We start from the raw sequence: 6,413 nt of genomic DNA on the forward strand, positions 1-6,413 counted from the left end.
TTGTTCAAGGAGCGTAATTTTATCTGCCATAGTTTCGGCATGGTCAGCCAAATCGTTGTGGGCCGTCGCGATGTCATCCATTTTAGATTCCACATGTGCCGTTCTGCGGCCTAGCTCCTGGACATCCTTTCGGAGGGAATCCATGGAGTGTTGCCAGGCAGTGATGAGTTTGTGCGAGAGGTCGTCCATCGCTCTTGTGAGGTGGTCTGGGGTGAGCATATCTTCTTTGCTCAAAGTTGTCGGCGAGATATCGCCTATTTCTGCTGCGCCTCCGCCATCTTGGGTGGCCGTCTGGCAGTCATTCCCGAGCTGGCTAGGTTTTTGGCCGAAGAAATTTAATTTTTCTGCTTTAGATGTCGCCCTCTTTGCTTTAGGTTGTGACATCTTGTCGTTTTAAGCTTTGTTCTCTTTCTGTATGCTAGGATGGCGCTGGATTGTTAGCCCAGATGCCGGAGCTCAAGGATTAAGCATCCATCTTGTCCGGCGGTTAGCCACGCCCCCCCAATTTTCCAGGTAGGTCTTTAGATAATATTAGTACTATTTTTGGTTAACCATGGCAGCATATACACAATTGAACATGCTCAGTCTATTTATAGTGGATATGTCATGTTTTTTTTTTATGTCCTGCAAAGAAATTAGGAAGGAGTCTGTGATCTTAGGAGTCTAGGAGTCTAAGATTATATTTTAAGGTCAGGAAGCTTCTATTTTTGCAGGCACATACTCATAACTGGCTTCCTGTGTACCCTTTGTAGTGTTTGGGGATCCAACCTAGGAAATGACAGTGGCAGAGGTGTAGGATTTTTACACTTGTTTATTTTAATCTACTTGTAAAATCTTAGCTAAATCCACTTGTCCCGACACAAAATAATTTAATCCACAAAAATTGGGGCTCCTGTCAAGAGCCCTAGACATTGACAAGGCTATTTGCTGGTCTGTATTTTCACAAATTAAATCTAAATGGAAAACAGAGGCAAACATAGCTAATCCTGAAAACTCTGCTTTGGTCACAACATGGCTATTCGTGCCTCCACTTTGATTTAAACTTTAGAGTTTTGTAAATTATCCTGAGGTTCTCACCATATGCTCTCCAATAGGCCCTTCCCTTTGTTAGTGTTTGTGGTGACTGCTGGCCGTTTGTCATATATGTGTTGTGAGTGATGGCTGTGTATAATGTGTGTGTAATTTAAGTTCAAATGTATTAATAAAATAACATATCATCCAATGTTGGGATTGATGTAAAAAAATATATATATATTTGTCAGTACATGGTATTATGGAGAAATATTCTCTATAGATGTTCGTGACACATGAAGCGGTGGGAATTGTGGAAGTTTTGTTCCCATGCCTTCCCTCTGCTCAAACTCACATATATAGCAGATCGGTCTTAACTGTCTGTCTCATGCACACCCCATAACTAAATTCAACATTTCTTACCTATTGCTGCCACGGTCCCAGCATTCAGTAAGTCAGGGTTCTCACTGGGAATCCCGTCGGCTGCACTCTCACTAACTAGAGAGTACCAGACTGCAAGATGGCAACTACTGCAGACCTCACTCCCCAGCCCTGTTACCAACCCCTCCAAGGAACTATGGCCGCTTCAGCAGGGCAAAAAGAATAAAATGTAAAAACAAAAAAACTTTATGCCTGCAACTGCATGCCCAGGGGTGTCAAACAATATAAATTCCACATCCCTGAGTTGTAGATGGTGTGGATAAGGAAACCTCTGCTTTAAACACATTAGGCTGTCGAGTGGAGCACAGGCCTCTCTCAGTCTAGCTGCCTCAATCCAAGCTGCTTCGGTTTTTTTCTTATCTCCAGTAAGTGTATCAATGTTTTGGATTACAGGCTAGTATAAGGATGGGGGCTTCATTTTGATTAACTGTCCTTTTATTTACTATTTGGACTTACAACAAATGGTCACATTTAGTAGGTTATTGTGAGCATCAAAGTAAGTCTTACATATCCGGGTAAGGGAGCACTGCTAATTGGCGATATTAGATAGGAAATAGTGGGTGGAAGTTAGTGGGGAATTGATGAATTTAATGTTAGGCTAGCTAGGGGTTTAACGTTAAAAAAAAAAAAAAAGCTTTTAAAAGTTTTTTTTAAATGTTTTAACGTTTCAAAAAGTTTATAAAAATCCCATTTACCTAGTCCTAATAAAAATTAACCCGTTCCCTACCAGTTGATCACTGCCTACAGTGATCAAAATACAGATCACAGTATTAAACTGTGATCTGATTTTTTTTGTTTAACCCCTGATATTTTTAAATTATATGTTTTTCTGGCTGGGGTGGTTGGGAGTTATGGGAAATTGTGGAATTTACTGTTAGTGCTGCTTACGGCTACTTCGGGGTTAATGGTAAAAAAAAGTTGATAAAACTTTTCAAAGTGTAAAAACAAGTTTTTAAAAAGTTAAAAAATATTTATTAAGTAAAAAAGTTTTAAAAAGTAAAAAAAGTTTAAAAGAGTAAAAAAAATCATTAAAACATTCTCATTACCACTGCACCTAGAACAAACTAGCAGAAAAATTATCCCACACTAAGGTTCAAGGTTTTTCTTTAAGAAATAGTATGCCTTTATGGTGTAGTTGGAATATGTAGCCTGCTAAAGTGCTCCAAAGTGGGACACGGACGCATTAAAACCCTCCATGAAAATTCACACTTAAAAACCTGAACTTGTCACGTCTCTTTTACAGCACTGTAACTTCATAAAATAGTGTCTAGGTCATACATTGGGCATATTGTTTTACTCAGAAGATGTAATTGATCGTAATTTGGGGGATTTTATGACAGTGGCACATTTGAAGTGTAAGAAACACTCAGCAAAAATGCAACATGTATGTAAAAATGCAATTATTGGGGGGCGGGGCCGGGCGGCCATGCTAGCAGGCTGCAAGTCACCACGGCTCCTGAGGAATTCAGCTAATTTTGGGCAAATACCCACTTAATTCAGCCTGAAACACACTGGAAACTCATGGAACAAGAGCTCGGAGTGTCCTGGTGCAGCTAGAGCGCCTGAAACCGGGTGACTCTGGGTCCCAGTGAGATGCTCTGGAGCTTGGGGACTGAGGCCTACCCGGGGGGGAGTGGAGCGGACGGCCACTGCCTCGCTTTCCGCCCCGACTAAAGAGACCCACAACGCGGCTGGAGCCCTCCCGGCCTCGTTCACCCCCCCCTTTGGACCGGTGGGGGTTATCCCGGTCCCCACCAGGCAAGCAAACACCTTCAAGGCACTCCTGGGCGGCTCGAGGCCGACCGCCGACAGCCACCACGCGGCCCTAACAAAATGGCCGAAAGCGATGTAACTACCTTACAGACGGCTGGGGGTGAATCGCAGGCAGACCTCACACACCACGCAGCTGTATCCATGCACATCCCTCGACAGCAAAGGTGGTAAAGAGGAGAAGACGGCGGTCCACAAACCTGCCGTCCATTCAAGCGACAAGCCCAATATGTGCCCTACTTGAGAACATCTTACCTCAGCCTCCTGCCACCGGGTCCGCAGACCCTCACTGGGCGGTCCACTCATAAACGCACTACGATACTGCTACCCACACCCGGATAATGAGGTCTGTGCAGCGTGGGGTCGGTGTGGTCATGTTGCTCGGCCGTGGGGTGGGTGCGGGAGTTGTACTCGTGCTCGCTCCGCGGCCGGGTGGTGTGGCCGCGCTGGCCCTATGCCCTGTAACGGGCCGTTGGGACCCGGCGGACCCTGGATGATCTGCAGGGTTTATCCCTACGTCCAAGAAGAGCATGCCCAGCAACAGCATCCATGGCACAAGACCTGTCGGCAGCTCCAACTCCTCACGAAGGAATACATGAAGGGCACAAGCCGCGGAACTCACCGCAGACACCCCCTCCAACAGACACTCTGGCGGCACTCACCGCTACACGGACATTTAAGTCAGTAAGGTCACACTCAAACTGGCAATACATAATGGCCGTCAACATCCTGACTTTTGCAAATGATAACCCAACATGCCGAAATCTGCCTGGTGGTACTCTACTCTACTATACTTTACTTTCATTTAATCTACTCTACTTTACCTTGTTTGACAGACCTCCCTAGACAAACTATTTGTTTTCCAAAAATGTTTGTGCACATGTCTGTTATGCATATAAGCTCTAAAACGTTAAATGTTAAGCATGGATAGCGTGCATAAGTGCACAATGACTAGTGTGTGTTTCCATGTATAATGTCTAGAATGCGCAGGAAGCGTAAACGCACACTGCTTAGTAAGCACCTTGACAAAGATTAACTCAATGTACTCATGTTTTCTTATTACTTACTCTCACTTTAAATACAAAAAGTGCACGTGACACTGTATACCCCACTGTTACTAATGTTATTGGTATAAGCGAGTGGAATGCCTTTGGGGTACCACGAGCATGTCTGTTAAACCTATATGCACGAAAAAATAAAGAATACAAAAAAAAAATGCAATTATTTTCCTCTCACCACAAACATTGGCATAAATTGATGAAAAAATGGTGACAAATGAAGGCACAACATACGCCATATAAAATACCCTGGGGTGCCTTCTTTATCAAACAAAAGCCCTTTGTGGGGTTATTTGAACAGTCAAACTGCTATAATACCCCAAAATGAGACATAGGCCCGTCAAATCCATCTATGAAAATTCTAACTCTAAAAACTGAAATAGCCTTGTCTATTATTTGGCATTGTAGATTCACAGAATAGTGCCAAAGGCATACAATGGGGGTATCGTTATACTCAGCAGATGTAGCTGAACACAATATGGGGTTCTGTGAAGGAATACCGCACACTAGCTTTACAAAATATACATTACAAAAACCTTGTTATATGTGTATATGCCAAAATAGAGGGATAAAAAAACCCACTATTTTACTCCAATATTTAGCAGAGATTAGCTACGTTATATGATGATATCTACTTTATATAAATACATACTTTTCTGTGGCAATTTTGTTTTCTGTGATGGCTACTAAACCTACAAGACAAACATACCAACTTCTAAAATTGTTTCACATTGAAATTTTATTTTAGTCCTTGTATTTTGTGTCCTGCAACTTTCAAAATAAGCTGAAATTCTACACATATTATGTAGTCAAATCAAGACACATAAATGATTTTATTTTGAATTACTTTTCGTAAGTTGGACATATGCACACGCTATTATTGCCCAAAGTGTGGGGGAATTTTTTTTTTTTTTATTCCCCCCCCCCATTTTTTGGAATTTATTTTTATAATTAGTGAGAATTTTTCTATGTATATGTGACATCAAATTAAAGCCCTTTATGCCCTCTAAAAAACGGTATATAATATGTGTTGGTGCAATAAATGACAGATGTAAATTGCGTTTGAACACAAACGGCAAAAAATGCAAAAATGGCTTGTTTCCTTAAGGGTTAGACAAGCTTTTGAAGCTGTGTCCTTAAGGGGTTAAATTAGAAGAATATAATTAAAATATCTCCATTATTATTGACAGGCTCCTGATTGGTACATGATTGGTAACCATGACTAAACACTGTATCTCAGGCATGTTCTATGTGATCTTTAATGCACTGTCTCTCATTGCACTGGTTATATTGTAGTGACTGGAGTCCCCTGGAGGAAACATCTACCCAGTTAGTGCTAAAGCATTTTCGAGCAGTTTAATACTGAATACTCTAGTGGTTATGGTGACTATAGGGTCCCTTTAAGACTTTCTGAAGGAACTGTAAAGTCCATGGTATTGGGTCGTAGGTAGGAAGTGTGACATGATACATTGCAACAAATTCATAGATGCAAGAATTATTTCTGTAGAAAGCACACAACAGAAAATAATTTTATTTTTAGATTGGTATTTGTCTCCAATGGGGTGTCCACTTGCAGTTCCTATAGGTACGCCTTCCCTCTAGCTAGACCACCTCCGTCTTGGAAACTTAAGATGAATTCAACAAGAATAAATCTGATGACATGAAAATGACTGGTGTGCTGACTAGGGGGCCAAGATCTCATTTTAATTAAAGGGACTCTCCAGTGCTAGGAAAACATATCCGTTTTCCTTGCACTGCAGGACCCTGCAGTGCCCCTTCCCTCTCCCACCCCCATCCCATGTTGTTAAAGGGGTTAAAACCCCTTCAACTACTTACCTGAATCCAGCGCCTCGCCCATTCTCCTCCCCCAACGTCAGCCAGCGGGGGAGACCTAATGAGCATGCGCAGCAATGGCCGTGCGTGTGCGCGCACATTGGACCTCCCCATAGGAAAGCATTCAATGCTTTCCTATGGCGATTCCGGAGATGCTGGAGGTACTCATGCATAGCGTGAGGACGTCCAGCGTTGTTTAAAACACTTTTCGTGTTCTAAGAACACAGAAGTCTGATAGACAGCCACTAGAGGAGGACTTAACCCTGCAAGGTAATTATTGCAGTTTATAAAAACTTCAAT

This window comes from Pelobates fuscus, chromosome 4 (genome assembly GCF_036172605.1).
Source record: "Pelobates fuscus isolate aPelFus1 chromosome 4, aPelFus1.pri, whole genome shotgun sequence".
NCBI classification, from domain to species: domain Eukaryota; kingdom Metazoa; phylum Chordata; class Amphibia; order Anura; family Pelobatidae; genus Pelobates; species Pelobates fuscus.